The sequence below is a fragment of the Aquarana catesbeiana genome, linkage group LG01, assembly GCF_042186555.1.
Source record: "Aquarana catesbeiana isolate 2022-GZ linkage group LG01, ASM4218655v1, whole genome shotgun sequence".
Lineage (NCBI taxonomy): Eukaryota > Metazoa > Chordata > Amphibia > Anura > Ranidae > Aquarana > Aquarana catesbeiana.
In genome coordinates this window covers 634,497,703-634,516,780 of record NC_133324.1, presented here as the reverse complement: position 1 = coordinate 634,516,780, position 19,078 = coordinate 634,497,703, and the positions used below count along the sequence as shown (strand labels likewise).

General features: G+C 39.3%; 1 protein-coding gene across 1 annotated transcript in view; it reads left to right on the top strand.

Moving 5' to 3' along the window:
* SNCA (synuclein alpha) overlaps nucleotides 1–19,078 on the top strand; it is a 145,230-nt gene that overhangs the window by 29,706 nt on the left and 96,446 nt on the right. The window contains exon 2 of the mRNA XM_073601040.1: nucleotides 18,914–18,952. The gene's annotated coding sequence lies outside the window, so the exon portion shown is untranslated. The remainder of the gene's footprint in view (nucleotides 1–18,913; nucleotides 18,953–19,078) is intronic.

Genomic DNA, 19,078 nt, shown 5'->3' with positions numbered 1-19,078 from the left:
AGGAGACAGACAAAACTAAATGCAACAAGACTAAAAACAAGATATTTTTGCAAACATTTATTTTCTTTATTTTTTGAAAAAATTATAGCTCTTGTTGCATTGCAATGGCCCCCCGACCATTAAAATAATTAACATATCGGTCACGCACTTGATGTGCGGTTTGGGGGGCCAAGCCAATACGGCCACTTTCCAGGCCTGTGAGTGGTTGTTCAACTACAAGTTCAGCCTCAGGCTCAACAGAGGTCATATATGTAGCAGAATGTCTTCTTAAATAATTATGGAGAATGCAGCAAGCCATTATCACATGATTTATTTTATATTCCGCCAGATTTATGGCCGAGAGGAACAAACGGAACCGGCTGGCCAGAATCCCAAAGGCATTCTCCACAACTCTTCTTGCTCTGGCTAGCCGGTAATTAAATACCCTCCTCTCAGGGGTGAGTGTCCTTTGGGGGAACGGCCTCATCAAGTGCTCGCCAAGAGCATACGCTTCATCAGCGATAAAAACTGAAGGGAGTCCATCCACATTCTGGTCATCAGGTGGCAATCCCAGGAGACGCTGGCACAGCTCGGTCTGTGCAAAGACTCCTCCATCAGACATCTGGCCGTTCTTCCCCATGTCCACGAACATAAATTCCAAATGTGCCGAGACCACCGCCATCAAAACTACACTATGGAACCCCTTATAGTTGTAGAAATAAGACCCCGAATGGGGTGGTGGCACAATGCGGACATGCTTCCCATCAATCGCCCCGACACAGTTGGGAAAGTCCCAACGGTCAGTGAACTGGGAGGCCACAGTCTGCCATTCCTGTGTACTCGAAGGAAACTGTGGAGTGAAACAAAAAAAATAAGATAAGTACTTTTAAACATAACTTTGATATCAGATTACACAAAAACATTCTTGAACAACAGCAGTCGAACATTATTAATATGTGTTTTTTTTCTAAAAAAACAAAAAACATAAGGCCCACTTATAAGATTACTCACCCCCTCTGATGGCCCATTGATCAATTTGAATGTGGGGGGAGGGGTTCTAATTATGTTAAAAAACACACCTGACAGTTGCAAACATTTGAGGGGGTGGGGGAGGGGTTCTAATTTGGTTAAAAAACACACCTGACAGTTGCTAACATTTGAGGGGGTGGGGGAGGGGTTCTAATTAGGTTAAAAACACACCTGACAGTTGCTAACATTTGAGGGGGTGGGGAGGGGTTCTAATTAGGTTAAAAAACACACATGACAGTTGCTAACATTTGAGGGGGTGGGGGAGGGGTTCTAATTAGGTTAAAAAACACACCTGACAGTTGCTAACATTTGAAGGGGTGGGGGAGGGTCAAACAGTACAATGGAGCTGACAATATACATTGTTCAAGGGACTATAGGCATAGAGATTTAAATGGACCCTGGATTGCATGGTGGGGAGGTTATTGAAGGTAAATATGCATGTAGGGCAAAAAATGATTAATGTAAAAAAACAGGCATGCATGAAGATAAAGGGGACATTCACAGCATATTCCAAGCATGGTAATTAGGTAACAAGGACACTAGACAATACATTAGCAAACATTTAATACAAATCATGTAATGTTAAAGGATAAAACTTACCTTCATATAGTCCTTCTGCAGGACCTGAATAATAGCAGAACAGGTCTCTGGGATCATGATCCCCAGAGCCTGGGGGGAGATGCCTGTTGAGAACTTCAAGTCCTGAAGACTTCTCCCAGTCGCCAAGTAATGTAAAGTGGCAACTAGCCTCTGCTCCGCAGTGATGGCTTGCCTCATGCAGGTATCCTGCCTGCTGATATAGGGGGTCAGCATAGCCAGCAGACGTTCAAAAACGGGGTCCATCATCCTGAGATAATTCCTGAAATCCTCAGGATTATTCTCACAGATCTCAAGGAGCAAAGGCATGTGACAGAACTGGTCACGCGGTCACCAATTCTTGGTCCATGAACTCCTCCTCGCCCTGTTCATGGACTGGACTCGGGTCAAAATATTAACCCCAACATCAAGTCCCCACGCAGCACGAACTCAAGAACGAGTACGTCCACGCGACATGGCTTCAAAACGGTCAGCTGGTCAAACAAACAAACTTATAACAAATGCACTGAAGAACAGCAAGGCCTATGAAGAGCGACCTGAAAATCAGGAACAAGCGGACCAGAACGGCCTGCAAGGCAGGTTATGAACTGATCAACACGCACTGAAAAGCAGATACAAACCTCACAAGCACAAACTGAACCGCAGAAAACGATCGAAATAAGCTGAAGTGTGAAAACGCGAATCGTCTCTAACCAAACTTCTACTAACACAAGATAAACACGAGATTAGCAGAAGGAGCCCAAAGGGTGCTGTAGTGGGGCTTGAACTTCCTTTTTCTAGTCCCGTCGTACGTGCTGTACGTCACCGTGTTCAAAACCATCGGACTTTTGGAGTGATCGTGTGTGTCCAAGTCCATCCGTTTTTAAGTCCGGCACACCTAGCGGACAAAGTCCATCGAAAAGTCCGCCGAACAAAGTCTGCCGTAAAGTCCGGTCGTGTGTATGCGGCATAAACCTCATTTGCTATGTAGTTGCCCACCCTTTTATTTTATTGAGGTCTTTTTGTAGTTTCTATAACCTGTTGTGAAGGTATTGCTCTGCTTAGCTTTGTATCATCAGCAAATACTGTGATTGAGCTATTTATTCCAAATTCTAATGCATCTATGGATAAATTAAACAGAATTGGTGCCAGGACAGAGCCTTGGGGTAACACACTTACCACAAAAGGCCATTCTAGGTCCACGCTATTTATCACCAGCCTTTGGATGTGCCTGAGTAACCAGTTTTCTATCCAGGTACTTACACTATGGTCCATGTCTACAGACCTCAACATGTAAATTAAGCATTTATGGGGAACTGTATTGAGTTCTTTTGCAAAATCCAGATAAACCACCTTGACAGTCCTACATTTATCTAGATGGCAGCTCACTCCCTCAAAGAATGTTAACAGATTGGTCTGGCAAGAATTATCTCTCATAAATCCATACTGATTACTTCTAATGATATTGTTTTAAAAATTAGCACATTTTTGGATTTAGTCCTTTATCATCCCCTCTAATAGACATACTATCGATGTTAGAATGACTGGCCTGTAGTTTCCAGGTACATATATCTCTGCCCTTTTTAAATTATGGTATCATATTGGCTTTAAGCCAATCAGCTGGTATTAATCCAGTCAATAAGCTGTCTATAAAAATTAGGAATAACTTAGCTTTAACTTTGACTAAGATCTTTAAAGTTGTTGTAAAGGCTGATTGTTTTTTACCTTCATACATTCTATACATGAAGGTAAAAAAACCCTTCTGTGTGCTGCTACCCCCACACCATCCTCTCGATCCAGCGATGTGTTACTAAAAATACAGTCATGGGTATTATACACTCTATACTATACTCTATACACTATACAGACTACTAATCATATTTTTTATGGGGCCTGTAGCATATGCCCACTATTATTTTCCACTTTGTTTCTTCCCTTTAAAGCTCCAGCCACAAGTATTCCACCTTTGCCTCATTAACAATATCGTCCCTTGCATTCACTAGCCATTGATTCTTGATAAACAGGCACACCCCTCCCCCTTTTCTACCCTCCCTGTCCCTCCAATACAAGGAATTTTCCTGAATAGTTGCCTGTCAGTCATGTGAGCTGTTAAACCAAGTTTCTGATATTCCTACAAAGTTGATATCCTCCTCGTGTATCAGCAATTCTAGTTCTTCCATTTTATTAGCTAGGCTTTTAGCATTTGCCTCTTAATTTTGTACGGGTGCATATTATTTCCTCCCTAGCTGTTCTGAGGCTGCAATGTGACTCTGCCAACCTACTCATCTTGGGTTTAGGTATTCTAGTCACCCTACCACTAATGCCCCCAGTAGCATCCTCTGACCTTTGCTCACAGACGTTTATTGCTTCCTCTGATCTCTTCCCCCCACCACCTAGTTTAAAAGTCCCTCAAACTTTTTGTCCATTTTCTCCCCCATCAGAGCTGCACCCTCCCCAATTAGGTGCAGTCCATCCCCTATATTCAGAAGATCTCTGGTGCAAGAAGTTCCCTTCTTCCCCTCAGGAAAAAGGGTAAGTGTCCAGCTCGTTGGGCAGCTGCTGCTCATACATCAGAATCTGTAACCTCTGCAATAGGTTTTTGTCTATCTCAGGTCTTGTTCTCTAGGGGGATGCCTAAACTGTCGAAATCAGATTCATTGAGGTGGAGGGCAGTTGCTGGAGCATGGAGGGAGGAGGTAACAAATGGATGGGTTTGTGAGGCAGTCTCTCGGAGCTACAAATTGAAATTCTGAGAATTTCTGCCTCCATGCTTCATGTGTTCAAATGTTTCTGCAAATCTGCAGAAGAGATCTTTGCTTTTTTGGGCACTGCATCATCTTCTATTGAAGGGGGTGAACAGGCTATTTCCGGAGGTCGAAAGATTTTGGGATTTTACTCAAATCTCTTTACAGTGCCCAAACCGGAAGACAATGTGCAACTAATCCTAGACCTGAAAAATTTAAACAAGTTTCTTCAGGTAAGAAGTTTTCAGATGGAATTGGTGCGAATGGTGCCAGCCGCTCTACAGCCAGGGAATTTTCTGGCATCCAACAACATAAATGATGCCTATCTACGTGCCCCAATTTTTCCTCCTCATCAGAGGTTCCTCTGCTTTTCCATAGAAAATTAGTATTACCAGTTTGTGGCCTTACCGTTTGGTCTGCCCAGCAAGTTCTGGCTCCTGTTCTGGGTCTCTTAAGGATCTATGGGGATCAGAAACTGAAATATTTAGGCTTGATCTGGGATATGGTTCAGGCAAAGGTTTTTCTTTCCCTAGAAATATGTGTGTCCCTGAGAAGGCAGGTAGCATCACTCAGGGAGCTGAGAAATCCCTCAAATCGCTTCTGCATGTGGGTATCGGGAAAGATGAAGGCTTCATTTGAGGCAGTTCCTTTCACTCAACTTAACTCCTGGCCTCTGCAGCTGAATGTACTGTCAGCATGGGAGTCTTTGGATTCTCAGATGCATCTGTGTCCCAGTGTTCTGTGGTCACTGGATTGGTGGGTGTCACCACTGATAATGGAAGCAGAAAGATTGTTTCTTTCTATCCCATGGAAAGTGGTGATGACAGATGCCAGTCTGTCAGGATGGGTCAGGTGTGATATGTCATTTTTTAGTGCAGGGGATTTGGTCTCCACAGAAAAGATTGTTGCCCATTAATATTTTGAAACTTTGGGCAATTGACCTGGTACATCAGCATTGTTCAGACCAATTGGGAGGCCTCCTGGTGAGAGTCCAGTCAGACAATGCTACGGCAGTGACGTATGTAAATCACCAGGGGGGTACCAAGAGTTGAGAAGCCCAGGGAGAGGGGGATCTCTTTCTGTTCTGGGCAGAGATTCATGTTCCCGCCTTGTCCGCTCTACAATGGGGAATGCCAAATGTGGATCTGCTAGCTTCCAGATTCAATACAAAGCTGAGGATGTAGTATTCAGAGTCATAGATCCACAGTCTTTTGTGATGATGCATTTGAACAGTTATGCAATGCCACTACCTGGCATTCTATTCACACTTTTTCAAGTTTTTATATGGTGGATGTAACTGCAGCCGAAGATGCTGCATTTGGTCACAGTGCCTCGAGTGCCATTATGTAGCTTTGGGCCTGGCAGTGGTGGCTGTGTCTCCCTCCCCTTGTGAGCAGTGCTTTGGGACATCCCAGGTAGACATGTTTAATAAGCCTGCTCTGTGTCCCGTGATGTATGAAAAAAAAAAACTGTATTTTTGTTCTTACCTACGTATAAAATGCGTTTCTTAAAGTAATTCAAGGGACACAGAGGTCCCTCCCCTGTCTATCACTTGAAACAAAACTGATATCGCTTGATATAAAAACTGATGTCCCTCTGGGGAGGCGTGGTTATATAGTGGAGGACTTCCTGTCTTTGTTTGTCAGTGTCCAGTCACCTGCAGGTGGACCATTACCTAGGTAGTCATGTTTAATAGCCTGCTCTTTGTCCCATGATGTACTCCAAGAAACAGATTTTACAAGTAAGAACAAAAATCCACTTTTAATTGTCAAGATGATGAGCTTAAAAATTGCATTCCTTGGGATATGTTTATTACAATATGTAATATGACATTTGTCCATGTAAAAAGTGTAATGCTGTCAAAATAAGTTCTTTTTTATAAATCCTTCTAAAATCCTCACAGCCAGCAGTCCTAGGCTAAAAATATAGGGATCACAAATGTGGCCCCAACAAAGAGGATCAAGGGGGAGGTGCTTCCATGAAATGTGTTGTGCTTGGTAGTAGGTTGTATTGAACTAGTAGTCTAGAAACATAATAAAGTAACGCATTTCTACACCTCCTGTTTCAGTGGTAGGCAACTTCTACTGTAATAAAGCTGGTGACAGTCACACTCAGGAAGAGGAAAGGCCCCTAAAGAGTAATATGGCCAGTAGCCTCCAAACATAAAACAGTTCAATCATTAACACTCTCCAAAGGCTGTCTCTCTTATTGGCTGAGCAATTCTTGAGACTGTTTAACCTGAAAGGTTATAGCAAAGTGGGCTAAAATGAACCTAAAATCCCTCCACTGAACAAAGCAAAGCCTTACATGTCTCAATTTTATCATAAATCCATAAAAAGGGGACTATTTCTCCATTTAGTCAGTGGAGGTATGTGAGTCATTCCCTAATGTTATTATTATTATACAGGATTTATATAGCGCCAACAGTTTACTTAACGCTTTACAACCCTTAGAGCTTACAATCTAAGAGGGAAGGTCAAGAGATACAAGAGGTAATACCTGTGCTGATTGAGAAGATAAATGTACAGTTGTTAGGTGGGGGCCAGATGGCCAGATAGGCTTCTCTGAAGAGATGAGTTTTCAGGGAACATCTGAAAGCAGATAAAGTAGGAGAAAATCGGACGAATTGGGGTAGAGCATTCCAGAGGATGGGAGAGGCTCTGGAGAAGTCCTGAAGGTGAGCATGGGATGAGGTGACAAGGAAGTTTGAGAGCAGGAGGTCTTGGGAGGAGCGAAGAGAAGGTTTAGGTTGGTATTTTGAGACTAGGTTAGAGATGTAGCTGGGGGCCAGGTTGTGGATGGCTTTGTAAGTTATAGTTAGTATCTTCAACTTAATTCAGTGACTGAGTGGCAGCCAATGGAGGGATTGGCAGAGGGGTATAGCAGGCGCTGAGCGGTTTGTGAGGTGGATGAGCCTGGCAGCAGCTTTCATGATAGACTGAAGTGGGAATAGCCTATTTACAGGTAAGCCAATGAGGAGGGAGTTGCAGTAGTCGAGGTGGAAGATGACCAGGGAGTGGATTAGAAGCTTTGTGGTGACATTGGTTAGGAAGGGGCGTATCTTGGAGATGTTGCAGAGATTGAGGCAGCAAATTTTGGATTGTGATAGAATGTGGGGTCGAAAGGTTAGTTTAGAGGCCAGGATTACACCTAGGACCTTGGCGTGGGGAGATAGGTTGATAGTTGAGCCGTTGATAGGGTTCATAGTTGAGCCGTTTTCCCTGAGACCACCGATTCATCCAGAGCCATTGGTTTACCATACAGATATAGCCTAATATTATAGAGGCATTTGATGACTTTTTTGGAATAGGATTAAGGAAGCTGTAAAAAGTATAACCTGACAGGGTTTGGGTAAGGTGTATCTGTACAGTAAACCAACAGTTTTGGTTTAAGGGTTTGTGATGGAATGAGATGTGTCCATATTTTCTGATATTAGATGGTGAGGGTATTTAGAAAACATAGGGGGCAATACTTTCCTAAGCCTTTTCAAAGTAACATTAATCTCTAACCCAAAAGAAAGCACCCTACAATAAACTGCAGTTGGATATTAACAAGTACAAAAGATTTTTTTTAAGCACACTACCTATACAGGCCAAATCAATCAACAGCCCTTCACATTCCAAAGGCGTACTGTGGGTTGTGAAGCTCTATTAGCTTTGTTGTCCACTATACTCACTTGGTCATACATCTTCTCTCTTCTTATGTTATTCTTCCTCTGCCACAACCTGTGTGCTCCATTTAGGTATCCATGACTGAATGTGGTAAGATATGGTGTAAAAATGGCACAAACGGATCTTAATAAGCCAAAAACAACAGAACCATATGTGAATCGTATAGGAACTGCACCACATTCCTGTTCAATTCATATGCAAAGTGTCATTAGGATTGCACTGACACCCGCTAAGAATTGTAAGGGCAGTGTGATTTAAATGCGGATCTCTGGGTTTCCAACACTGCATTCATGTGAACCTAGGCTAACTCTGTAACGCAAATACTTCCAAAAATGTTGCAATAATTTGCTAAATGAGAAATAATGATTTGTTCCTAATTTGCTTAATAAGTTCTCCTTTGAAGGTTTTAGGTTCATTTGACAAATTACTAATTTTCACTGTTTGTAGCATCTTTAGCTGTGATTTACAATTATGTTGTTTAGGGTCTAACAACTGATTGTTCTCAGAAATATAGTTTCATAGTAAATCCCTTGGATATCTTGGGTATAAAATATTAAAAATTAACTTTCATTTCTCCAGTATGGTAAAACTTCATGAAATAATATGTCAAAATAAAGCACAGGGGAAATTATTGTGAGTTTGATTATAGATTTTCAGAGATTGGAAAATATAATAATAATATTGCAGAGAATTGCTTGCTGCATTTAAAGTTAATATATTTTTTGCGTTGGGGATTGTGATTACTGAAACATGACCTCTGGACATACAGCCAATTTATATCAAAATTTGCTGGATTGATGAGTGATCAAGGCATCACATCCCTTGTTAATAAATATCAAAGGGAGTCATATAAATGATGCCATAAACATTAAACAATTTAAAATCATACTTTTTACTCAATAAATACAACACAATTGTATTTTACATCTGTGTCATTGCTATAAATACATTACATTGCACAGTTAGAAACTCTTGAGTCAACACTCCTTATTATATTGACAGCTTGTCCATGAATTGAATGCCACTAGACATAGCATTACTCTTACATAGTACACCTTTAGCAATTACTGCATAAGGCTTCTCTAATACACAGAGTATTGGTGTTGCAGTTTGACACATTTTGCATGTAGCTTCATAAAGTAGACAGAGATAATAATCTGTACATTTCAACCAGATGTGCATTAAATACTGTATCACAAACCTGTATCTATAAATCCTCTTCTCTAATGGGAAAAAGAATACTTTCGTAAATAAGTTACTAATACTATTACAGACATATTTATAAATTCCCATATATTTGAAACTATAAGATATTGTGCATTGTGTAAGTACAAAAACGCAGTGTACTATTATCTGCCATATTTGGCTAAAGGAGGCTCATAGTAGAAAAAGCTTGTAGTATTCTTGCAAACAATATGTTTTTTTGACCTTTGATGGACCATAGATGGGAAGATCGTATGGATGACCTATGAGCTTGTGTCCCCTAAGTAAACTGTTCCTGACTTATTACACCATTACATTTGGAAGGAAAAAAGTGAAAACAACATTCAACTTTATCATGCATTAAAAAGGATCAATCAAAGATGGGTTGCACAAGACTATCACATTGAACATTGTATTTGGCTTCACTGTAATGATCTGTTTTTTTTTTACAATATGTGTCAGTTATCTGAGGACACAATACTGAAGGCTACATACTGAACATATAAGAGTTCTAAAATTGCTCTAGCCACACCCCTAACCAAGCAACATTCTAATATTATATGTACCGATCTCAGTATGTTGTAGTGTCACAGTATGTTTCGTCCACCACCCATAAATGCTATTCCTATTTAGTTAAAAGGAACATGTCAGAATACAGATAAGGAGGCTGCAATTGCTGACTTGTTTTTAAAGATCCAGGGCTGTAAGCATTATCTTTTCTTCCTAAGGGACACCTAACCTGCACACCATTGTTCTAAATCAGTGGCACATTTACCTGTTCCCGAGAAACACAAGAGGAGCATTTCTAAACTTGGTGTGTCAGCAAAACTTTCTTATACGGTGATTAGTGGCTGATGATGTTGATAATGATAATAAAAAATAGTAATAATAGTTTTATTATGATGATGATAATTAATATTCAGTAGCAGAATTAAAAGAAAATGTTGATTTCAGACAAATGCATATGGAGATGTGTACCTATACAATAACAAAAGAAATCAATAACTGATTTATGGGTGGCAGAATGATAAATGCTTTTGCTTTTGAGCTTGGTGAATGAACCAGTTAACATCTGCTTAGACTTTTACATTTTTATACAGTGTTATCAATCTAAAATACACTATAATCCCCACTACTGTGAAAGATGGTGAAAATGTGCAGAAAAATTAAGTATTTGTACAATGTTTTCCCTTTCCATAAATTATTTTATTCACTTGCAATGTGCCTTTTAACTTGCTAAAAAAAAATTGACTACACCAGGGATAGTTAATTCATTAGCATAGCCTCGTCCCTCCTTGAGTCTGGGGCTGCTGACAGTACATCTAAGAGGGTAGCTTCAAGTAGTAGTTTTAGACCTTCTGGATGTCTAAGGAAGGCTTTACAGGTAAATACCATGCATAAAATATGTTAAATGTACATATAGTCTTATTGGAAATGTTTTGTTGAAATTAATGGTCAGGGGACTGTGTATCTTTAATGAACTATTGAGACATTTACATATTATAAGCAATCTTTCAGAGAAAATGTGTTTAAGTTTTTTATTTTACATTCATGTTTAATATTATACATCCCAACTTATAAAATAGTTCACACATTCAAATGTAATTATTATGATCTATACTTGCTGTAATAATTTAGTATATCTATTACCATTTTTGGGCAATCACTTGCTTTATTTGCACCTAAAGCCTGGGGTGATATTTTTTCACAATAATTAGAACTGTTTATGATTGTTAAAACAAAACCAGATGCTTGGAAGCTACAATTAGTTGTTGGTGACAAGCCTATTGAAAATCCTTATAAATTCAGTATTTGCTCCTTTCATTCTGCAGACATTTAGGCAATATGTCCTTGCTGCTAACAGAATATGTGAGTTTAAGTCTTTCCCGATTGTGCTATAAAGTGTGATTGTGACTTTTCTTTCATTTTTGGTAAATTTTCCTTCCATAAACTAAAGTAGCTGAAAAGCATATATACCTTCTCACAAAGCTAACCCATTCTGGGGATTTTCACCAAACCTTGAGAAATACTTAATACACACAATGTTAATCAGTAATCCCTATACCCAGACAAAAAAAAAAACAAAGTTCTCACATCAGTCTAAATCCCTACCATAGGGTGACCAGATTTTCAAAATTCAAAAGTCCTTTGGTGTACACTGCTTGCAAGCATAGTAATTGGTCTAATAATGCATAAGTGGTCTAAAGTGAATTAATTATTAGATCAGATTAGATCACTTATTCTTAAGATCTGTTAACGTCACGAGAATCAGTTCACACTACTATGCTTAGTACCTATTCTTATTAGACCAATTTAGACCAGTATTTTTTACTAGACCAGTTACAGTCCTGGGAATCAGTATACACTCCTGTACTCAGTACGTATTCTCATTAGACCAATTATGGTATTGGGAATCAGCAGATGCTATTGTACTTAGTGAAACAAAATTAAAAAACACTCTTGGGCTTCTAAACAACAATATCATAAAGCAGCTGACACAATAACCCAATACATGGTATACATAAATCAAGAAACATACAGTGCAGTGCATAAAATAACGTGTATATAACATGCAAGTATTTCATATATTAAAGTGTGCTTATAACTAAAAGTCCATATAACAATGCATTATTAAATAAAGTGAAAAAGAAAAAGTCCCTCTTTGTTTTGGGAAAATAATTGCACATGGAAATTTTATGGCTTGTACTGACTTTGGAATATGTAAGTGCACCCATTTTTATTAAATATCACCATACATACGGTTTTACACTATGGAAGGTAAGATGGTAAGATGTGCGGGGTGGTGGTTATCTATGTTGATGGTATGAATTTGGTTAGTAGCCCCTGCAATAGGTTTGTCTTTTAAGTGAAGATTTCAGGTGTGTGTGAGATCATAGGGTCCACCCTTCTAGGTTAGTATGGTATGATGTGTTGTTGGTGGGAGTGTGGATCTGGCTGTTTTTTTTTATTTTTTTGTGCGATATGATTTTGTGTAATTTAATAACCATGATTTGTTGGAGTATCATGGGGCGGCCATGAAATGATGTGTTATGCTTGCTACACACAGCCCCAGCAAGATAGGATGTCCGCCCCATGTCCCCCCCCCCTCCTACTGTTCCCTCCACTCTTTCCATCCCTTCCTCTCTTCCCTCCTTTTTTCCCCAACCCCCCTTTACCTCCTGTTTCTTTCCCCTCCCTCTCTCCTTTTCCTTTTCTGTCTCCCCCCTTCCTTCCCCTCCCCTTTTTTCCTTTTATATGTGTATGCATATATGTACAAAAAAGAAAAAAACAAGGATGAACATGGACTTTAAATTGGTAGCCACCAGAAGACCCAAATGAAAGAGAGAGAACTTAATTGAATACAAATCCAAATTTATTATAACATCATAGTAAAAACCATTTTAAAATCAGATATTGAATTTGAAACAGGTAATTTCATATATGTACATATGATACTGTCCCAAACAGGTGAGAACTATGTAAACACAAAATAACCTGTAGGTATGCCCATAGATTTGGTGGACTCTGTAGCTGGTATTTAGAGAATGTCTATCATATCAGAGTCCCACAGGAAGTCAAAGTACCGAGGGATCGCTATGCGCTTCGCTTACAGCTTCCTCAGGAGATCCTATTGGTACCGAGAAATACAGTATACATTACAATATGCAAATACATGTATACATATTACAAAAATGAGTTATACATCAACATCAAAAACAGGGTATATTGTATGTGTTCCACATGGCACAATAGGATTAAAAAAGGGCAGTATTTATATTTGTGACATATATTGCGTGCTCATAAATACTTACCCAGATTACAATTGGAAACATGGAATGCCCAGCCCAATGCCACAAGGAGAGATAGGGGAACAGTACACAGATAGCCCCAGAGCGAGAGTGCATCAAACGTATTTCAGCCAAATAAGGGAGCTTGCCATAAGGTAAAAGCATACACCTGGCAAATAAATAAGGTATGTTTAAATGTCTCTTATATATGTTTTGTTAGTTTGGGGTAAGGAATACAGCCACTATTGCTTCATAAGCATGTAGCAAGGAATGGATAGGTATATGTAATTTTTTCCTTCGATGTCTGCATAAATGGTTATATTTGTGTACCTACCATACATAAAATGTGTCCAAGAAAGCATGTCCAAAAAAGCAGGACCATTTATGCAGACATAGAAGGAAAAAATTAACATATACCTATCCATTACTTGCTACATGCTTAATAGGTAATAGAGGCTGTATCCCTTACCCTGACCTAATAAAACATATATAACAGACATTTATACATACATTATTCATTTGCCAGGTTTATACTTGAACCTTATGGCAAGCTCCCTTATTTGGCTGAAATATATTTGATGCACTCTCACTCTGTGGATCTGTGTACTGTTCCTCCATCTCTCCTTGTGGCGTTGGGCTGAGCATTCCATGTTTCCTGATTGTAATCTGGTTACAATATTTATGAGCACTCAATATATGTCACAAATATAAATACTGCCCTTTTTTAATCCTATTGTCCCATGTGGAACACATACAATATACCCTGTTTTTTATGTTGATGCATAACTTATTTTTGAATATGTATACATGTATTTGCATATTGTAATGTATACTGTATTTCTCAGTACCATTATGGGGGAGCTGTAAGCGAAAAGCGTAGCAATCCCACGGTATTTTGATTTCCTGTGGGACCCTGATATGATAGACCTTCTCTAAATACCAGCTACAGAGTCCACCATATCTATGGGCATACCTACAGGTTACTTTGTGTTCACAAAGGTCACACCTGTTTGGGACAATATCATATGTACATATATGAAATTACCTGTTTCAAATTCAGTATCTGATTTTAAAATGTTTTTTTACTATGATGTTGTAATAAATTTGGATTTTTATTCAATTAAGTGCTCTCTCTTTCATTTGGGTCTACTGGTGTCTACCAATTTAAAGTCCTCATTCATCCTTGGTTTTTCTTTTTTGTATTTATATTTGGATGTGGTGCCACAATCTGTGTCATGTCTCAACAATTTTTCAGTATGCATATATGTATTTACATATATGTGGGTGCCCTCTTAGCTTGCCATTACAACTACCGGTATTTTGTTTGGCTGTTTATTTTAGTGACTGCGATAGGATATTACAGCATTGACTCTTCCTCTTGAATGGTCCAGTGTCTGGCAGTCTGCCCCTTACCTATCCATTGGTTGGGGCAGTGCTGACCCTCTATTGTGGTGCCCTTGTTTGAGCTTCAGCAATTAATCCCTATGTATTCTTACAGTTGGTGAGCTATTGTTCGTTCTTGTTTTGTATTTCTCTTCTGGGTATTTGTGCACCATGTTAAAACTATGTATTATTAATAATGATGACCTTTTTAGATGGGGATCAGAGTTCCCTGAGGAAGCTGATTAAATCTGCCAAACGTGTTGGAACTGATCTCCAGAAATTTCCATTGATCAACTTCTATTATTTAGCTACAATCAAGTCTTGCCCCACATGTTAGTGGGATAATTTTTATTATTATACTGTTGTGTTTGGACTGACTGTACAATCATTTACTAATTTGTAATAGAGTGAAATTGATTTTAATATAATTGTCTCATGTTTTGGCTCGCTGACAAATACACATCCTTAAAAGTCCTACATGAACAAATGGGAGGCTTAGTCCCCTAGATTTTTTCTTTGTTTTTTCTCCATATATGCATTTCGAGACCTCTCCTAGTGAGGGTTACTAGAATCCCCACTCATTTACTGTGGTGGTCTTCTGTGGTGCGTTCTTTCTGCTGAAAAGCTTGAGATCCACAACTACACAGTTTTTTTAAACTTATAAATGCACTTGTGGACTTTTCATTGGTTCTCTAAAGGGACTTGTTCTTTTTCACTTTATTTAACCCCTTCCCGACCAGCCACCGCAGTTGTACTGCGGCAGGTTGGCTCCCATGGGCGAAACAACGTTACCTTACGTCGGTTCGCCTTTTGACTACTAGGGAGCGCGACGCCGGAGCCGATGCGTGTACCCGGCGGTCACAATGACTCCACACAGAGAAAGAACGGAGATCTGTCAATGTAAACAGACAGATCTCCGTGCCTTCAGGGGTGAGGAGAGCGATCTGTTGTTCATACTAAGTATGAACAACGATCGCTCTCCTCACTCAGGCAGTCCCATCCCCCCACAGTTAGAATCACTCCCTAGGACACACACTTAACCCCTTGATCGCCCTCTACTGTTAACCCCTTCCCTGCCAGTGACATTTACACAGTAATTAGTACATTTTTATAGCACTGATCGCTGTGTAAGTGCCAGTGGTCCCAAAAATGTGCCAAAAGTGTCTGATCTGTCCACCATAATGTCACAGTTCCAAAAAAATCGCTGATCACCGCCATTACTAGTAAAAAAAATAATAATAATAAAAATGCCATAAATCTTTCCCCTATTTTGTAGATGCTATAACTTTTGTGCAAACCAATCAATATATGCTTATTGCGATTTTTATTACCAAAAAGAAGAAGAATACATATCGGCCTAAACTGAGGAAAAAAATTAGCTTTTTTTAAAAAAAAAATAAAAACTGCAGAGATGATCAAATACCACCAAAAGAAAGCTCTATTTGTGGGCAAAAAAGGACGTCAACTTTGTTTGGGTACATCGTCACATGACCTCGCAATTGTCAGTTAAAGTGACGCAGTGCCGTATCGCAAAAAATGGCCTGGTCTTTGAGCAGCTAAATCTTCCGGGGCTGAAGTGGTTAATTATACATTGTTATATGGGCTTTTTGTTATAAGCACATTTTAATACATGGAATACTTGCATGTTATATACAAATTATATGTTATGCTCTGCACTGTGTGTTTCTTGATTTACTGTACTTAGTGCTTATTCTTATTAGATCAGTTTAGACTACCTATTCTTATTTGACCAGTAACTGTCCTGGAAATCAGTGTAAATTACTGTACGTAGTGCTTATTCATATTAGATAGATTAGAATTGCAACAAGTTTTTCATTAGACATGTACCAATTCATTTTATTTTTAACTGATGAGGAATTCGGTGTAGAGGACCACCAAGCTTTTGCCAAAGTTTGTTTGAGTGAATAAAAATGTTAAGAGGTGGAATTGATTATTCATGACATTTTTTTGGTTTGAGATTTAGTAAGGCTTCTAATGGGTTCTTGGAAAGTTGTTTTCCAAACATGGTAAAAATAATTTGGTATATGTCAGTCCAAAATTGCTTTATTCTAGGACAATCCCACCATATATGCAAGAGGGTACCAGTACTCAAGCAACCTCTAAAGCATTTATCATAGACTGTTGGTTTAATATTGGTAAAGCGTTGGGGAACTAAATACCATCTCATTAGCAATTTATAGTTGGATTCTACTGCTGCTGTGTTGAACAGTGAGACGCAGTGTGCTTTTTCTGTTTTTTTCTTAAATGTAATGCCGGCTCTTCTTTTGTTTATGTTCTGCTGTCAGATAATCCCGCTGACAGCAGATGAGTCATGCTTGTTAAGGATACAGAGGGTATTGCTCCTTAACAACCAGCTATTTACCGGCTGTTAAGGACACCAGCAGGTGCCGGCATTAAAATGCTGCAAGTTTTCTCCACTAAAATACTGCTTTCAAGAAATAGTGCATTCGGTATTTTAGTAGTGTTTTTTGAATTGCAAATGGAGCCCCCTGCCCTGGAAGTCCCTGCACGTAGTACTTATTTTGCCTTTATGTACTCACCATTTGCAAAATAAAAGTAAAGCCCTAGCTTTTATTACCGCAGAGTACTAAGGTGACTTACTGGTACAAATGTCTCTTACTGAGTAAGGTGGCATTTTTTACATCTGGTCAACTCCTGTCCCTAAGTCTGCACAAGCCAGGAGGGTGGATCACATAATATCCACAGGTGACATTATGAAACCTGAACACAGCCAGCCAATGAGAGAGCTGTTACAGTGTTGCCAGGTAGATTACCATTAATATTATTATACAAGATTTATATAACGCCAACAGTTTGCACAGTGCTTTACAATTAAAGGGAGACAATACACCAACAGTACAATTCAAAACAAGAGGGTCAGAAGAGCCCTGCTCCTGCGAGCTTGCAATCTAACAGGGAGGGGCTGGTGAAACAAAAAGTAGTGACTGTGAGGGATGAACTGATGAGGGAAGTAGAAAATTTGGTTGTTAGCTGAAGGCAGGATAGGCCTCCCTAAAGAGATGAGTTTTCAAGGATTGCCTTAAAGTGGACAGAGTAGGAGATAATCGGACAGATTAGGGTAATGAGTTACAGAGGATGGGAGAGGCTTTGGAGAAGTCCTAGAGACGAGCATGGGAGGAGGAGACAAGGGAGCTGGAGGTGGATGAGTCTGGCAGCAGCATTCATGATAGACTGAAGAGGGGATAGCTTGCGGAGAGGTAGGCCAATGAGGAGGAAGTTACAATAGTCAAGGTGAGAGATAACGAGGGAGTGAATAAGTTGCTTAGTGGTGTCAACGGTTAGAAAGGGGTGTGTTTTGGAGATGTTTTGGAGGTTACGTCTGCACGATTTGGACAGTGATTGGATTTGGAGCTGAAAGTACAGGTCAGAGTCCAGGATTACACCTAGCACCCTGGCATGAGGGGAGGGACTGATGGTTGTATTATTGATCTTAATTGAGAAGTTGGGGGGGGCATCATTATATCTTATTGATGACCGCAATTGTAAGACCCAAAGTACCCATTGTATTAGGTCTAGAACAGACGTACTGTACCATATGTATTCTCTTTTTTTTTTCTTTGTATTTTTTTTTTTCTGTCCATTATCTTTTATTTATTTTAAAAATACAGCTCCTTTGTTGATACTAATACTAAGAGACTGTAGTCTATCATTTCCCAATTCAAACATTTAAATCTTACATTTTAAAGGGTTTAATTGTAGAACCTTGCTTGAATAAAAGAATAAATACGCTGTGAATAATTTAAAGCAGCATGTTATATATTTGTGCTCCTGTTCTGTACGTAATGTTAGTAGTCATGAATACAACTGACTGTACCTGATGCGTATCTGTTAACACTTAAGTGACTGTGGTTTTGTGGTTAGAAATATTTATTGTGCAATCACAGATATTTAGCAATGAATTATTTAGCACACTGACTGCCTACCCCAGCTGCCTGTTTGAGTAAGCTGTTTATGTGCATTTTCTGTGGTTGATATATCCACTGCTTTTTTAGCTCCCGCTTCTGGACAGATGTGCTTGCTGCTTTTCGGCATCTGTATGGCTAATTAACGAGATCCAAGCAATCATTTTCTGATGTGACCTGAAGTCCTTAATCTAAAGGAATCCTGCTGATAATGGCTTGCATTGTTTGCTAGGGGAGCAGCGAGCTTACAAGTGGTCCAGCTTGGGGAGGTTGCCTGCAATTTTTCAGTTTTCACACTGACAAATCAGGCATGTAGAAAGGAAGAGGAGGAGGGAGAAGGAGAGGGTGTTGGGGATGAAGCAAGGACTAGTCAAACGAAAGAGCTACTCCTTTACAGTAAAAGTGATCTCTGAACCATTTTCCTCTCTGTCATTTTCTTTTTTAATCCTATATACCATAACATTTTAAAACCAGCTGCCTCCTACTAATTTAAGTAGTCTACATTCCATCAGGTTTTATGCTTGTGCAGGATTAATCTAAGTGACATGAACTGATTTTATTTTTTTATTATTATTTCACTGGCAACGGATAAGCAGGTGTCATCCCTACTGGAAACTCTTCAACCAAAGGCTCATGTAAGTATAATTGCATACGAAGACAAAAGCATGTGGTAAATTATTCTAATTCTTTTCCGGGGTGATTAGGTATATAAATTAGGATTATTTTTTTATTGTGACTGTTACTCATTGTTATGATTAAGT